The 18,336-nt window shown below is 38.9% G+C and overlaps 1 long non-coding RNA gene across 1 annotated transcript; it reads left to right on the forward strand.

Moving 5' to 3' along the window:
• The first annotated feature begins 258 nt into the window (after positions 1-258).
• Positions 259-16,484, forward strand: LOC148223943 (uncharacterized). The gene is made up of 3 exons (XR_015803149.1): positions 259-731; positions 12,436-12,546; positions 12,751-16,484. It is a non-coding gene; the product is annotated as an uncharacterized LOC148223943 (long non-coding RNA).
• Positions 16,485-18,336: the final 1,852 nt, after the last annotated feature.

An 18,336-nucleotide genomic window follows, 5' to 3' on the forward strand; every position in this document is an offset into this window, starting at 1 on the left:
CTGATAAAGGGACAATCATTTCGTTAGCTTCTCTTCTTTTTCAATGAAAGTGCTCTAACCAAACTGCTTATATCCATAGCCACATATCCATCCACAGTCACACTTCGGGTTCATGTATAAATTCGTACCTCACTTGTTACTGTTTTCTTTTGCAAGGATAAAATTTAGAGATCAAATCCATGTAGGAGAAAAGGCAAAAATTCAAATATTAATTAGTTACAAGTGCCTTTGCTTTCTTTTTTATTTCCCCCCCCCCCCCCCCCAAGGTAACCTTAACATTCCAGAGCATATTGAAATACAGTGGTCCACCTGGGGAAATTCGCGTGAGACATTTTCAAAGATAAAAGGAGACGGTCTTCCCAAGGACCGTGGAAAGTTGCTGGAATGGTCACGCCATCTGATTTTCCCAGCTGTGCCTCGATGCGTGCCAGCCCTGCCGCGGGCTGGGCCGGGGGCAGGACAGGGACTGCCGGCAGCGCTGCCCCGCCGCAAAACCCGCCTCCGCCTTCGCCCGGGGAGACAAAGTCACTGCAACCAGTCTGTTAACTTCAAATGGGCAGAGACAGCGACATAACACATCCCTTCACAGTTTACAAGTAACTAAATTAAATTTTAAACCCCCTTGGAAGAACTGCTGCTGATGGAGGAGGAAAGCGAGCCGGAGATATGCAGAAAATGCGAAGTTTACAGCCCTAATGCCTCTGCTACCTGAAGGCACAGCGCCAGAGCGGGTAATTCCTTTTACTAATTACTTGACAACAAGGAGATCAAAAAGAAAACCTTGTAGGAAGGACTTCAGGATCTGCAGGAGAGAATAACATGCCTGTGCTCCCTGCATACCCGAAAATCCTAACGTAAATATTGTGGATGCTCTGCTCTCATCGGCCCTAAACACGTCTGCCCACAGGCAACACTGCGGTTTGGTTTTAAAGGTTCTTCTACAGCTGGAAAATTGCCCTGCGGGGTGCTGTTATTTTTAAAAAAGCAGATCTTTCAGGGTGACATTTAAGTATAGACGTTTCTTTGAATCAACGAGGAGGGGAAATCCCGGTTGTTGTCAAAAGTTAATTTTCAGCTATTAGAGAAGTTTTTAATTTCAAATATTTTTCTTTCCTCTATAAACGTTATTGGCCTGCTTTCATAGTTACTAAAAATTTATCCGGCATTCGAAGGCTGAAACCCGGCATTCATTTGGCACTAACTCCTTTAGTAAATACTTGTTATTACCGCGCAGCGCCCTTTGCTCGCCGGGTCTCGCCGCCAGCCCGGCAGTGTAATTCCTACCCACCGAGGCGATCCTTAACGCCAAACCTGCGGCTGCGAGGCGCTTCTCAATTACCAATAAAACCTTTACTGGGACTCGCCTCGAAGCGTCTTTCGAGAGCGCGCTTGTAGGCGCCCGAGCGCTGTTCTGCCTAATGCCTCCCTTCCTGATCGCATTACCGCCCGCTTTCCCGGTACTATTTATGGGCAATAAAAGTTCCCACAGGCCCCGGCCGGGCCGGGATCTCCTCCGGTCAGGACGCAGAGCAGGTGACCGAACTCTCGGGTTTTATTTTTCCCCGCTTCAGTGCCAAACAGAAAATTTCTCGATTTTCCTCCCCTTCATTTCTTCGTGAAGTCACGCATGGAGCTTCGGAGGGGCCGCGGAGTGCCCGCGGTGGCCGGCAGCAGAGGGACCGCGGGGCCGGGCAGGGCGAGGGGCCGCGCTCCGCATCCCTGCGCTGCTCCCCGGCCCCGCCTGCACACACAGCTCCAGGGAACAGGGCGGCCGCGCTCCCCGGGATGCCATAGCCGCCTCGCCAGGGCAGGTCCGTGCCGTCCAGAAAACGACGAGAGGAGGAAAAAAGAGAGAGAATGAAAAAAAAATACGTGTTTTTTAAAATAATACACACACAGAGAGAAATACTCCCACAACAAAACCAACCACCAGTCCAAACAAAAAGTTCAAAACAAAAAGTTCAAAACAAAAACAACACAACCCCAGCAGAGACCGAATCTCATTTACCTTTCGTGGCCGGGAAGGTTGCTATGGTCCTCCCGTCTGGCGGGATGGGGTCTCCTCGGAGATGCCCGTCTCGTCGGCTCCCTGTGTCCCCCAGAAGGACACAAAGCGCCGCACACGCTGCCCGGGCTGGGGCTCCTCGCAGCCCCCCCGCCCCCGCCATATAAGGCACTCCGGGAAAGCCCCGCAGGACCCGCCGGTGCCAAGCGCTGTCCCCCACACTTCGGGTCACCCAACCCCGCCTCAGCTCCTTAAACACGGGGAAACCCTCCTTCTCCAGCAACGCCCTGGTGGGTTTGGTGTTTTCTGTTGCTGGGGGTTTTTTTTGTTGGTGGTTTTGTCTCCCTAAGGGCATGCACTGAGGCTGAGCTCAGCCAGCCCCTCCCAGCCAGCTGGGGCTCCTCGGTCACCCCCAGAGCCGCGGGAGCCCCAGCGCTGCCGGGGCGAGGCTCAGGCTCGGCCGGAGCGGCGGGGTGGCCGAGACGAGTCTGTCTGCTGGGCGTAGGAGCCGTGCTGGATGGAGTCCTCCCTTACACCGACATTTGATTTAAATCTGCCTCCGGGGAAATGCAAAAAAATTATAACTTAATGGGGGGGGGGGGGGGGGTGGAAAACCAAAAGAACACCCAATCCAAAGCTGACAGGAGCTATAGACACTAAATGCGTGTAAGGATGGGAGAAAGAGTAAAAGTAAATAAATCTCGGTTACCTAATTGAAAGGCAGAAGCGAGCCCTTTGTGTACACAGGGTTTCAGGGAGAGGAAAGCCAGAGCACGAGGAAAGCGGGGGGGGGGGGGAGTTCAGGGGCTTCCCTTGGTCCTGCCGGCGGGAGATTTACCTTCGGCCGGCCGTCTCCCCCATCCAAAGAGAGACAGAAAGAAAGAGAAAAAAAGTGTTAGGAGAAGCCCAGTAACTGGGGCGAAAGACTGAGCGGCGCGGAGAGCAGTCCCGCTGCGGGAAGGGAGTCAGGATTCCCGCGGGGGAATGGGAGCGGGAATGGGATGCTCCTGCAGCACCAGGGGCAAACGGGCAACGAAACTGGAAAGGTGCAATCTTACCTGTGAAAAGAAATAGCACTTTTGGAGTTTCCTTTTTAAAAGTATTTGCACACGTTTCTCTGCAAAAATGCAACAGGATCAAACGGTGCCTCCAAAACCAGCATTATTTATTTGTGCACAAAGCTGAAACTTTGTCATTCCAGCCTAATATGATAATTGACTGAAAGAAGAATCTCAAGTCTTTTGGTGTCTCACATACAACCACAAGTTTTTCTCCCTGCATTTATAGTGAATGCCCAATAATTTCCCAAATGTAGAGGATAATGAATATGATCAAACCCTCTCCTTGGAACTGTGAGTTTATTCACAGAGCACTTGTTTGAAGAATTTAGCTCTTTACCTTGAGGGAGTGCGTAATACCAAAGGATGCTCTGGACACATGCTTTCGTGTAAACACATGCAAATCAATCTTATTCCTTCTGTTAATCCCTCTCACCCACAGGAATAACAACTGTGATCAACAGCTCCAATTTTATATCTCTTAGTGTCCTCCACATGCAAATATACTGATGATCTGCACTTTTCAGTTTTCAGTGTTACTACTAAAGGCAGAGCAACCCAAACATTTCTTTTCTCAAATCTTTCAGGTATCTGTCTCCCTGGCATAAAGGAGAGCCTTTCCTCATCAGTCCCAAACTTGTTTGCAACAATCAGCCTCTTCCTGGACACTGATTCCAGGATCATTTCCATGAAAACACCAGGCTGGTAACTCTAAAGACAGTACAACCTGTTCCATTCATCTGTTTCAGTTAAGATGAAAAAAGCAGTCTGATAACAGATCCGTCCTGAAACTCAATGTGCACATATACACATTTCTAAGAAATATCAGTACTTTTTCTGATACCTCCCTTGTACATTGTGGATGCAGTCAGAAGTGCCTTTTACAACTGGTGTGGAATACCCTTGATGTGCAGAATGTGGGTTGTAAAGGACTTGTTTAGTGTCATCAACACTATCTAGAGTCGTGTATACATTGCTAATCAGATGGTGCAACTGCAGAAAAGCAATGGCCTCTCAGCTTACTTTAGGCCATTACAACTGTGAAAGACTGTAGAAAGTCTTCATAAAAATAATGATCACATTCATCTACTGTCATAATTTCCTATCACCATAATTTTCCAGCTACCAGAAATAGTCTTTTGAAAATGAAGGTTTCATGTAGAAATATGAAGCTGGTAAGATAATAGTTAAAAGAGGTAATTTAGTTTTAAAAAAATATGTCCCCCCTCTCATGAGATGTGGGGCTGAAAATATTTAAGACAACTGATTAAATTTTTTTTTAAAAATTCTTCCTACTCAATTTCTCATATTCCCACTTTTACAATTAAAGTGTGGATTTAATTTTCTGTTCATTTATAAGGTTTAGTTATGCAAATGTTATCAGCCTATTACACGCACAGACAGCTATAACCTACAAGAGATCCCATTGGTGACTTCCAGCCCTCCTCAGGGAGCACAGCAGCAGAGTCAGCAACATTAATCAGTAGTTTACATCCCACAGTTTGAAGCAGTGAATAGGTAAGGTAAACACATATAAATCCTCATGTCTTAGAGAGAAACCTTGCATTAGTCTGTCATATGAAAGGGCAAGAAAAAGAAGGTGAAGAAAACCTTTTGAGGCTCTATTGTCAATATGGAAACTTTCCACACTGGTCCTAGCACTAAGTGAAAGAGTGGCTGAAGCTCTGGCTGCTGTGAGTGAGAATTAGCTTTTTGGGCAACTGAAAAAGGCAAGGTCAACAGAACACTCACAGCAGAAATTTTGTACCTCAGGAAGAAGTCAGGAGAGAAGTGGCTACTTGTAGTAATTGTAGTGTCAATCTGGGTATCCAAAATACTTACCTCCTCCTACTTTGCCTCCTATTTTTCTGGGAGGCCAGTCATATTGGCCTTGAGTCCCAGTCAATGGCCTCAAGTGGTCCCTTACTGCTCCGTGTGGTGCAATGACAAATCTGGGCACAGGACACTGCAGGAGGTTTCCTGAAAAGTCAGGGGTGAGTTTTACTGCTTAGTTCTTAAAGTAATCTCATCTGCTGCCTCACCTTCTAAGTTGGTGCCATTGTGATTTCTCTTCTTGTGTCTGCACTACTGAAATATACAGGAAAGGAGGGATGAAAATTCTATAATTAGCATGAAAGTCATTTTGATGGCTGGATACTCATTGTTCTCATCTTCCTGAAGTCAGAGTACCTCTTGATTTGATACAACACTTACTACCTAGATACTGGATGGCTGATTCCTAAAATGGTTACATAGGAATTTGCAAAACAAAAATACACAGCCCTGCATGTTTACACTGGCCAGAGGGTTGTGTTTTATCATAACTTCATCTCCACTCTGGGCACTTGCTGTCTGCTCTAAGGGGCAGGCACTGAAAATTTTCAGCCAAACTGAGACCCAAGCTCATTGCCTGATGTTATGTTGCTGAGAAACCCAGGGGCAGCTACTTCATGTTGTAGCATGTAAACTGGAGAGAGCAGAGCAAAAGTCAGAGCCAGAGAAGGACTAAGGTGCTCTGTGGCTGTGGAGCTGTGTGGAAGCTTGGGCAGCACCAACAGCAGCACGAAACTGTGGCCCTACTTTTGGAAAGAAAAAGCAGAGTGTCAGATAAAAGTCAATCAGAAGAGCTGAGATCTAAACAAAAATCTTAAACGAAACAACAAAAAACCCAACTGTACATAGGCAAGAAACTTTTTGGAGTAACACAGATTTCATTGAGAGGTATTTAAAAAAAAGAGTTGCCTGTGGTGACTCTTGCTTTTCCAAAGGGCACGTTTTACCAGATACCTGCAACAAAAATACCATAAAACATTACCTAGATTATTCAGAAAGCCACTAAGGGGGAAATAAAAAAAGGTTTCTTCAAGGGGAGTTTGATGTGCTGTTTAGCCTGCTCTGTCATTTTTCTTGTCTCTCTTCATAATCTCTATGCAACCCAGAAACCGCCAGTAAAAAAGAGAGACCCTCTGCTTGTTTAATTACTTCCTGAAAATTTGACAACTACTACTTCGGTCTCATTGGATAATCTACTTTTAAATTACCTAGTCTTTCAAAGACAGCATAATTTGAGTACATTTACTTCCCTAGCTATACATCATGCCTATCAAAATTAAATGCTTCCAACATACCAATGCAATGTTTTAACATTTCAGTTCTATGTACATTTAACAGTAAATTTAACTTTTTAACAGATTTTCATACCTTTAGCAGTAAAACGCAGTTAGAATTGGATTATCTTTTTTTCTGATGACAAAGTAAAATTATGTAAAAAAATTATAGCAGTTTATAAAATGCAAAGCTTGGTGTCAAATTTTGTGGTAATTAAAAGGTTTTTCTTTATTCCTGCTAAGACAAAACTTTTTTATTAGTACAATTAATTTCTGAACAAAATATGAACTCAGGCATAACTCATTGAGTTTGCATTTTTGCTCTACATGTAATTAAAGTTATAAATATTATCTCAAAAGAATTAATATGATTTTCTTCTGATTTTCTTTCAAAATAATAAAATTATTTACAGAAATTTAGAATAGACTGTTCAATGTTCTTTAGCAGACTATTCAACAGCCATTTTAACTGGTGAGTATATAGTTTTTTAGAAATTCTGTTTTTCTGTGATCTGTATGATTATTTGTACTCCTAATCAGAAAACCGAAAATTATCTTAACAACACGCATTGATTATCACCAAAATATGCAATAGGCACGTATTCCGGGTGAGGTCTCTGCAGGGTGTGTGTGTTTTTCAAAGCTGAAAGACTACCCCACACAGCACTGGGATTCCTCCTGTAGAGAAACGGGAAGTGAAAAGCAGTCACAAAAACAGACCTCTCTCCCAGATATTAGCATGGCTTTTGAGCATTCCTCTCTCAGGAAACGCTGAATTTGAGGTCGTTTTTTTTTTTTTTTCTTTTGTTTGTCTGTAGTGACACATGTCAATAAGCCCTATTTTTAAACAAGAGCAGTTTTAATTGCAGGAATGCATGCAGATCTCATGGTGGATCCTGTTGGTATAGGCACCACATGTGTGTGCATGCATGCAAGCCAGAAGACTGTCTACAGCACATGTGCAGGTCAATCCAACATGAGCAAAACCAAAAGCAAAGGAGGTAAAGAAACAGCACGTAAAAAAAAGGAAAAAGAAAGAACCCCCCCCTTGCTTCTAAATCATCACAAAGACTGCAATATCCTGTTATCTGTTGTAGTAAATTCATATACAAAAATAAAGAAACAAATGTTGCCCTTCTGTGAAGGGAGATAATAAAAGATTGATCCTTCAAAAAGGGGAAAAAACCCAATCCAAACAAAGGAGAGAAGAAATATGTCGTTTTAAGCTACACTCATGAAAAGCTGACTGACATAATATTTAAGCAGCCCAAACCTCTTGATATTGTCTGTTGAAATTGTCTTATGGAGCAAACACTATAGACACGAGATGAAAGGCAAGTAAAAGCCACTGCAAATCTGGTTGCCACAAACCTGTTTCTAAACCATGCCATTGACCTGGTGAAAATAAGATTTCTATGCTGATCTGAATTTATTTTTTCCTACTACAGAGCTAAAAGGGACTAAAAACAACCAACTGAATATACTTTTTTGTGGAGTCCAGAACAAATGCATTTTATCTTAAAAAAAGAGTACTACTGACCAAGGATTAGTCTTGATTTAAAATATCTATCTTGAATGCCTCCTTAATTCTATTATTATAGTTACCTAATGGTAATTAGGTCGATATAAGAAAGGCAAAACTGTCAAATTATAACATTAAATGATGATAAAACAGCGACACCACTTCAGACACCAATACTTTTTAGTTTAATGCCAAGGAATTAAAATCAGGTACCTACCTGTTTCTAAAATTCTGGTTTCTGATTTCATTGATTTACCAGCTCAAGTTTCCTCTTCTTTCATACCCAAAACACATTTACATGTTCAGGAAATATGAAAAAACTACAAATCTTATTAAAACTTTTGAAACTTTCACTGAAATACCATATAAAATAAGAAATAGTATGCACAAAGAAATCTCCCTTCTTTCTCTACTGCAGGATCACAGCAAAATGTGCAAAGTGAAAACTGATAAACAAGAAAATTTTTAGGCACTGTTTACAGAACTCACAAGAATAATCTTTGGAAACAGGATTATTTGGAAAGAATGACAGCAATCAACTATGAATAGATTAAGAAATTTTGAAAGTTAAGGCTGCTGAACAAAATCATTAGAGGTATATGCCTGTGGTTGGACTCTCAGGAACTTAGCCCCCTCCCTAATGAAGTCTGGCCAACAGTTCCTAGCAATGCTAGTGGATAGTGCCCTGCCCGTTTGAAAGCTGCAATATTTATTGAATTGCCTAAAAAAGGTGTTTGGGTAGGCAGAGGGCACACTGAAGGCAGGGAGTCCGTGTCCCAGCGTTTGCACACTTCCTTGCAGTGTAGCTGGTCTGCTCCCATGCATAGATGATGCACAGTAGCACAGTTTTTACTCTTTTATGTTATTCAGTATCACACACAGATTGGCACTGCTTCCAAACATTTTACCATTTTTGTTTTATTTTAACGTGTTGGTCAACCTAAGTTGATACATTAAAAACGCAAGCCAAAACATGATGGTTTGTTTGAATGTGGTGGATTTTGATTGTAGTTAGTTGATTTTGAATAATCACAGTCAAACTTAGAAAATAAACTTCAGATTTCTGTGCTATTTATTTAATTATTTAGAAAAGTATTTTACTTACTATCCCATGTTTGCATAATATTTAAGGTCAGAACAGTCACAATAGAATTAAATCACTCTTCTGAATGAAGCCATGCTCATCCAATGATTTATAAAAACGGATTAGATCTTAAAAATCAATCATTATAAATGAAAGAATTCCAGGCAACATCCCACCTGGAATTAATATCTAATTAAGTCCTACAATCTCTAAAGGAAAAAATAAAACTTCTTAGTGACTTATGCACTGTACCTGGCATTTTCAACCTTTCTTATATAGAAGCTCTTATATAGTAGCTGTCAGTCAAGATCTATACTTTTCCTTCAGTATCAGCTTTCAAATTCATGTTACACTGGGTATCCCTTTAAAATAATAACTAGCCATTCCTAAATTACTGATCCACCTTAAAAAGCTAAAGCTTGTACTAAAATTGATTTTCCTATAGAAGTTTGTTCCAGAAATTCTTAAAAATACCTGAAAAAATAAGTTGTTCTGGTAGTGGCTAACAGTATAAATAAATAAGTATAAAAAGTGGACATTACCTTTCTTGTTTTTTGTGTGATCTTGATTTTTTTTTCTTGAAATGTTAGAAGGCTATTTGTTATCCTCTCCTTAAACCACATTTCTCTAATGGGACATTGCAGGGCTGCTACACAACAGCCTCATTCCTGACATAAAACCAGTTTTCTCCATTTGAAATCTGTCCCTGTTACATGCACACTCCTTGGGGCAAGGCCCAGGTGTGAAGCCTCGCTTTAGTGAAGCACATTTCCCAATGATCATGACAGAGACAGCATTTTGTAGGGAAAGTGTATTTGTAAGAGACATGAAGTTCCTCTAGAGGTAGAGTGCCATGAAAGTAAAAACAACTCAGTTGCTTTAATCAGACAAACATTTCTTTATCCTTAGAAAAATAAAATAAAATTAAATAACTTTATAGGTAAATGTAATAAGGTCTGTCTAATACTGGGTGATTTTTTTGACAATCTGCAATAAAAAGCCCATCGGGTGAGGTTCCTCTTCCCCTTAAGGAATTTCTTTTTACTTATTTCTTTTTGCCTTTGAAAAAAGGTAAGAATTATTTTTTTAAACAACTGGCTGCAGATTAAAATTAACACTGTACATTTCAATTATTATCAATTCATCAGGGAGCCAAAAGAATCGGTATCTTTTTAATTAAAATATTTTTATCAGATAACCTAAGCCTCTAAGGCCATATATTTGATTTTAATTAAAAAAAAATTCTGCTTGTGATCATTGTTCAGAATTAATATACCAAATAAAATATGGGAAGAAAGGAGGTAAAGGGAGGTTATATAGTGTTACCTGATAAAAGGAGACAGTAATATTTAAAATGAGGTAAGTGTTACACCGATTTATGATGTATTTTATCTTCTAGAGAAACCCTAGTTTATCGTAGTGTCGTTCAGTTCGAAACGTCAGCTGTATATCTTTCTGCTTTTGAATGTAACTCTAGGTTGAAAGGAAAAGGTTTGCAGTGACGTGATGTATAAGCAGATCAAAAGCTTGGCATTTTTTTCTCGGATAATTCGCTTTGATATTGAAACATTTTTGTTGTCATAAATGCATAAATATTATAAATATCTTATAAATATCTTGAAAGAATAATAATTAATAACACTTAACATGTCTCTCATCTTCATGGTGCTGTACAAACATCTATTAATCAGAAAGGATGAAATCGCTCCTTTTGTTTTAGTTCTCCACTCAAATTATCCTGTAAACATCCTCATCCCTAACCCAGTAAGCACCAGAATTTGTATTTTTTTCTTTGTTTCAAAACCAAAACAGAATATCTTCATTCATACTCTGCTTTTCTTTGTATCCATAACATATCTGTATCAGGAGACTTGCCAGTAAAAAAAAAAAGCCTAGTTTGTAAGATAACAGGGCCAAGCAAATCAGTCTCTAAATCCCACACATAATCTAATCACTGAAAAGCAAGGCAGCAGCCCAGCACCAGGCTAAGCTGAGTTTTACAGCTGGGGAATACAGTGGGGAAAGCAGAGGTGGCACTTGGCATCAGCTCCACGCTGTGCACAAAATGAAAATTACTTGGCTTTTAAGGCTCTAGTGAATCTTGCACTAATAATTTTTCTTAACTAAAATTATATGCTAATTAGGATTTAAGAGCTGCTGTGACTGAAGGAGGAAAGATGCCACCAACCTGCAGATGAGCAGGATTTAGCTTCTTTCAAGGTAGCAGTTCCTGCCTTCCATTGGCTTCCAAATACCGAAGAAGCAAAGAGGTGTCGCTTCTTGGTAAATGCTCACTAAATACACCGTTGGTTCTCATCCCCTGGGATTATACCAGTTGATAATTTACCGTTCAAAATCACACAATGGTGGATTTCTGGTCCTAATGCTTGAAGGCATTTATCCATGCCATGTCTCTGGGCATACCCATATATCTAATGGAGACTACATTTCAATTTTTTTAATAGATTTAGTAGTGTACACACATTTCGAAGCAATTAACTGAAGGGAAAAAAAATTATCTTCACTTGTACTGTCAGTGAGTTATTTTACTCTTTGTAAGCTAAGCCAGTCCCCCTGAGCACCATTGTTTATTTCCATTTACAGAAATTTGTAGAATAATGTATAGTGTAGTCTAAGGATTATAGCAGCCTGACACAATTGTCAGCACAATTTATTAAAAAGTGCCAGCCTGAAGTCTCATGATCTTTCACTTTTCATCATGAGAAAACAACTTTTGATCTAACTTAGAGTATATTTTTTCATTATACTGTTAATTTTTTAGCTCTCATAGCCTATTCCCAGAGTAAATGAGATAATAGCTATTTTAATCTATAAACTATTAACATATTTGCCTCATGAGACTTCAGGGTCTGGGCTGTACACTTTAGAGTTAACATCTCAGATGTAACTACAAGAAAAGAAGTCATTGTTAAACCAGAAGGATTTGGTTTATTTTCACTCTTAAAAAAAATTTAAAAACAGACCCCCGAAAAAAACTAAAACAAAACCAACCAAACAAAAAGTCTAACACAAAAAAAAAAAATCCACAAAACCCCCAACAACAGTGACAATCCCCACAGCAAATTTTTCCATCTAAGGAAAAGAAGAAACTTGCATAAATCTGACAGAGACTCAGCTCACAATTTAAGCTCATCCTGGTGGAAAAGGAATTAATAAATAACTGTTGAGCACTCATATACATTCTGGGGATTTAAATTAACATAATTTAGACAGCAGGGTTTTATTTATGCATATTCAATCCCTTAGCTTCTCATTACATCAACTTGTTGAGTCCATTGGGCTCATTCCAAACCAGTCAAATGCTAAAGGAGGGTCTCCTATCAGCTTAGGGTGTTTTGGGTTTGAAGAAAACAGGTCTTGAAGACATTTTCAGACTTTCTCTTGGACAGGCTCGGATACCTTGGGAGTTTGGAACAAATTTATAGATGCCACTTTAGTCTTTACTTTTTGTCTGTTAGTCTTCCACTGAATGGCTTTCAGGTTGTGATCTGGATCGTTTATGCACACACTCAGGCACATGCACATACATGGATACACAGATGTGTAGAGCGTGAAGGCTTATGTAGAAAAACAAGCATTTGCTTTTCTGATTCCATTTCATGATTCTGAAAAGGAAAAAAATATTTACTTTCTTTCAGAGCTTCCCAGGACAAAAGAGATTCTTGAAAGATCCAAATCAGAGCGGTGACCAACTTCATTATTGATCTGACAATGAAAGAGAAGGCATCCCTTGAGTCTCCCTTCAGTGGGTCCGTGTTAGAGAAGCATCTCTTTGTCTTCTGTTCACTAAGTATCAATCAAACTAAAAATATAGATATAACTTTGCAATACTCAATGTTTCACTGGCAACAATTTACAGTTTATTAAAAATATTTAAAGAAAAAGAAACAATTAAACGTGTGTTTGTATAGGACCAAAATAACTGTATCTTTCTCTTTCTTTTCCTCTTTCAGAGAGAAAAATTGTGCTTTTCTGAAACACTGTGCTGCCCTGGTGAAAAAAAGAGAACAAATGCATTAACAGGATCTCACTTTTCCCTTTTCACTGTCTTAAACTGACCATGGAGTTTTGGCAGTGAGGTATATGGAAAGGAAGTTTGCAGACAAACCCCTCTTTTGCCAACAGGAATTGGGTGGAAGACAAATTTGCAGACCAAATTGGTCCTTCACAATTGACTGGGGTGTACAAATTAGTAGGGACTCCAACATGCACATCAAAAGACACCATGAACCACCAGGGATAAGGATAATTTACCCCTGCACAATTCTGAAAGGATAGTTTTGACTGACTTTTACATTCTACCATAACACACCCTTTCTCTTGTGTTTTTTGCTATTCATTTATTCATAGCGTCCTCCAAACCAGAAAACCCACAAGCCTCGGGCATTTAGCACTACGGTAGCTGCTGTCAGCCTCAACACTTTATCACCTGTGCTTTACAGAAGGTGAACCTGGAGCACAGAGTCTGCCATTTACCACAATCAAACGAGCAAGTAAGAGACCTAAAAATAAAGCTTCCTCTCAAGCCTCCTGCAACAGCCTCCCAGCTGCCAGGGCTCTAGGTGCAGATCTCCATTTTTCCAGACACATAGTGTGCCCTTAGAATCAGAGGGCAGCAAAGAACCTTTCCCATTTAAATCCATTGCAATTCCAAGAAAGAGAATCTTTGACTTGTTTGCTATGCCTCCTTTGACATACTGCCTCCAGGGCAATGTTCAAAATGACCTTACATAACAGTTTACATTCATAATCCATCACTGCAGAGGGAAATCAAAACAACAGACTTTTTCCTGCTTCATTATGAAGGGCTGCTCTTGTTCTATGTTGTGTCCTTGGGAAAGAACTAGTGATGAAGTCAGATTAGAACTACGAAAAACACAGAACACCCTCGCCCCCCAAAAATAACCCTTGTACAATGTGCATTCGCAAATTAACTACACCTTGACAATGGGCATTTATAAAGTAGTTGCAAAAATCAAGTGGCTGAAAAATTAATAAAACTCTTCTTCAAAACTCAAAGTCCTCTTAATGAGTGACAAATCTCACTGAAATACCTCAAGTATCACTTTTAGAAGATTCTAAACATTAATGTATGCACACATTATACTGTTTTTATATGTAAAAATAACATTTTTTTAGCAAAGACTACATTGAATATAGATTTCTTTTCCCTTCCAAATTCTTTCTTCACCTGTCAATATAATATTTCAGAATCTTGCAAAACAATGCTGTTACTTACCAGAACAGAAGAAATCTCACCATCCTTTAACTTGAGGCTGACAATGAAAGCCCCCTTCATTTTACTTGTCAGTCTAATTAAAAAAAACATTCTTACCTCAAAAAGTGAGTGAATAAACAAACATGACACAGCAGGTTTAGAGATAAGAACTCGATGAATTGATAAAAACCTTGAATTCTGTAGTATTTTTACTATCACCAGATCTAAAACAGTTTTGCTAAACAGCTCCCCTTCTTTGGTAATAGAAACAAGGATGGAAGCTGTACAATAACCTTCAGTGGTTCTTGATAAATAGCAAAATAGCTCAGTGGAAATGTTCAACTTCTCTATGATTAAAAAACAAACCTTTAATGTAGTTTTTGTTTACTGTGTCATAAGTGCAGTGTTGGAAGTTGTTGCCAAAGAATCATTGGAACAGGCATCACTAAGGCAGTGTCAGCCAGCCAGCTCTTTGAAAATGATTCAGTTCCTCTAGTCTTATGACTAAAATAATATGCAGTGGCTCCAGCTCGAAGCCTGGTTAATACATCTGTCCAGAACACATAATTACTTGGTCATAACATTCCCCCGGCCACCAGCCAACAAACCAATCAGCATTTCTTCTTAACTCACTAGAATTTTTGCTGTGTCAAACTGTTTGATCTCTAGGTAGTAAAAATGCAAAAAATGGAAGGACACTGCACTGGAAGGTTTTAATTTAACATAGTTTCTCATGGAAATTAAATCTGAAGAGAAACATGTTTTTGTTGACATTGCTAGAGTTGAGATTTTTATTCTGCTTCAGGAATGATATTGACATATTTATCTTGCAGCGTTTTTCTTATCTCTTCACCAGCTAAGATTCTGAAATGTAATCTCCCTTTCATTAATTACTTTCACAAAAAACCTCATGTTTATGAGAAAGTTAAATGATACTAGCAAATTTAACAGGCCACTATGTGTGTAACTATCAAGTTATCAACTGTGCTTGATTGTGTATGCTGTGCATGGAAATGAAACTGAAAGAGTTGAAAAAAATCTGTATTTACACAGATACTACTATCCATAGTTCTCTAAGCTTTTTTTGTAAGTGCATATGTTTAATTTTCTGAAGCTTAATTTTGTAAACTCTGATCCAGTTTCTGAGGCACTTTGTACCTATATATTTATATTTATATTTATAATATAAAATTTATGTTTACTTCACCAGGACACAGGATCAGGTGAACAGTAGTGTTATACTTGCTTCCTATACCATGTGCCAAAACCACACTCAGGACTCCATGCACATTATGGAGTAATTCAGTCTTTCTCTATGCAGATATAGTATTTCTAAAATAACAAAATAAATTGCTACTTTTTCTACAGTGAAGAACTTATGCATCATACTCAAACAAGCAACAAACTGCATAATTTCCAAGTTCATACTATATTTATTGGCTTAAATGCTGTAGTTCACACAGTACCCATCTTTTATCAGTGTCTCTAGACAAAGAAACACCTTTACCTCATGGCCAATACCGAGACTTTAAGGCACTGCAAGAATACAAATAAAGAACAAAGCACTTTCCCTGTCCACAAGGGCTATTAGTCATTCGTTCTGGTGAATAAGAAAAAAGTGATTTCCCTAGTTTCCTTCACAAGATTTCACAAGAGCCACACCAGATGATTTTCCATTTTTTTATTTTAAGAGTAGTGCATGGGAGAGAACAGTAATGTTGCTCGGTTCATCCAAAGTGGGAGACTGGAAGGAAGATGAAGCTCTCATCTGAATTTTGTTATAGATTTTCTCTCCCTAGGTCACAGAAGGAGGAAGGACTGGGACAATTCCTCTTTCTAAAGGATCTGGGATGTGGTTGGAGTTTATTTTCAGAGAAATACAGCTTCTTTCCTGTCACAGGCTTTGCTATTTATTTATTTGCTATTTAGTATGAAATCTCAGATTCAGCACCTTGTCTGTGCAAAAGTGGAATTTAAAACAGCCAAACATAATATTCTGAAGTCTTGGCATAGTACAATACAGGGATAGTTAAATATTTCAAAGGTCTATACGCATGTTACATACATGTGTGTATGTATATGTGTTACATATACATATGTTCTATGGATGTTAATAGTATCATGCATTTCAACAATTACGAAGATTGTATGCATTTAGATGAAGACAATCTGTGACAGAACTGAAAAATGATTAATTATAGCCAAAGGAGACCAAGGAGTGGTGGGGTTTTTATCATGTGTATCAGCTTCTAATTGAAATCATCCTTAATTTACTGAGTCTAAACATTCAAACTATTATAGGTAAAAACAAAGCAAACTCTTCACAACATTTTGAGCAAAATGGGAAATTTTATAAATTTGTGCTCCAGAGGACACTTAGAAAATATGAAGACTGGTGTCTTAAGTTTAGAAATGCCACAAAAATATTGCCTGAATTCATGTGATCTACCCATATCAATTACCTCTTCATACAAGTGCACTTTTAACCAGCTTTAATTCTATCCTGTGTTAGATTTTCAACAGGATTCATGTATTATTTGGTGAAATTATTTATTTTTTAATGTCTTCTGCATTTATTGTATCTTTAACCATTATACTGAGGCATGTTATCCAGCCTTGTTTTAAATACAAAGCTACGAACTTCATGTGTATATACCCACTTCCACTTTCCTCCCTCACACCCAGCTTAACTGAGTACTTTGCAGATTTATTTTCTTGCTACCTTACTATTAAGACACATGAAGTGACTGGTTTTTTAATCCTCATAGAGAAACAAAAAAATTCACCAGGAAAAGTCATAAATTTATAAGACAATCTTCAAATACATAGTAGTGTGAAAAGTTTGACTATATACATAGGTTCTCAATATCAGCACTGAGCAGTTTCAGTAGTAGTATTGAAGGCTCAATACCCCTGGAAAACTGGCCACAAGTCTTTTCTACTAGTTAAAATAAGAAATTATTAAAATAAAGTCAATATCTGAATGAGAGTACTAGCATTTGTATGCTTTGCTCTTTCCCTCATCTACAGAAGTTAAAGCACTCAAAAATTATTGTGTCCCCTAAATGTGGCTTGGCCACATTTACGTAGATAATGTCTAGATACAAATTTTTTTTGTGAAATGTTTATTGCTTTTCACAGTATCATAAAATTTCAATAAATCCCACCTTGCCAAAACACCAACTAACCACCTGCACTGAGGTGTATCCACTACCCTCTCCACTAGCAGTGAGAAGAGGCACCTGGAATACAAATGCCCCTCTGGAGATGCCTTTCTATCAGTTGTGAAGTTCAAACTGGTTCAGCTAAGGTTACTGCAAACAAAAGACTTAATTTCCATCCTTACGGGGTCGGGGGGTGCATCCAGACTGACATCTCACAGGATGCTTTGCTGAAGCAAAGCCACAGAGACCTCCCATCTCCCTCTTTCCTCTGCTGCCACTCTTTCCAAAGGCAATATTTATCCTTCTACTCAGAAATGAAAATGGAAGCTGGTGTGTGACAAAATGTACAGTATGATGCAAAGCATTTCATGTCATAGCAAAAGCAGCTTAAAGCCAGCATGCCAGTGATGATATCATTCATAGACAACAGTTAATTTGGAAAGTGGAAGGGAGAAGCCAATATCTCTAGTGTGATGTGATTTTATACTGAAAAGCCCTCATATAAATGCACACATGCACAGGAATGGAATTGAAAGCACTTAGTTTGGGGACTGAGCACTAGAAAATGTACAGTTGGGAGCCACTTTCCATTGGTTGGCAGATGATACTGGCTTTATTTAACTTGTTATTGAACATCTATTAACATTTCCTGATTTTTGCAGTTTTAAGCAGCAAGCTTGATACAAAGAGTGCTTTTTTTTTTCCTCCTGGAATATGCATCTTTTCCAAAATATTTATCATAGTTCGCTCTGGACAAAAAGAAAAATCTTAAATTACTATTAAATACACCTTTGACTGAATCCAGGCTACAATGTAATAAGTAACTATGTATTCTGGATGAACTCTAAAGGGCTTCTTACAGTTATATATTCATCCCTTCATCAAGACAATCCACTGTACTTCAGGCAGTATACATATATTGCAGTCTGTGTATATAGATGCTGTATATATTACTGCTTCCTTAAAATAACAAGCAGAGTCATGAGAAAATATAAAGAATAAAGATGAAAGACATAACTGCTTAGTTTGGAAATTAAACATAAATTAAGGTGGAAGAAATTCTCATTATTTACTTAGGGCCTGATCCAAAGCTCTTTAAAGTCAGTGGAAAGAACATCAACTGCACGAGGATTTAAAATGTGACACTACAGTTGAAT

This window comes from Sturnus vulgaris, chromosome 4 (genome assembly GCF_052056855.1).
Source record: "Sturnus vulgaris isolate bStuVul1 chromosome 4, bStuVul1.hap1, whole genome shotgun sequence".
Classification (NCBI taxonomy): Eukaryota; Metazoa; Chordata; class Aves; order Passeriformes; family Sturnidae; genus Sturnus; species Sturnus vulgaris.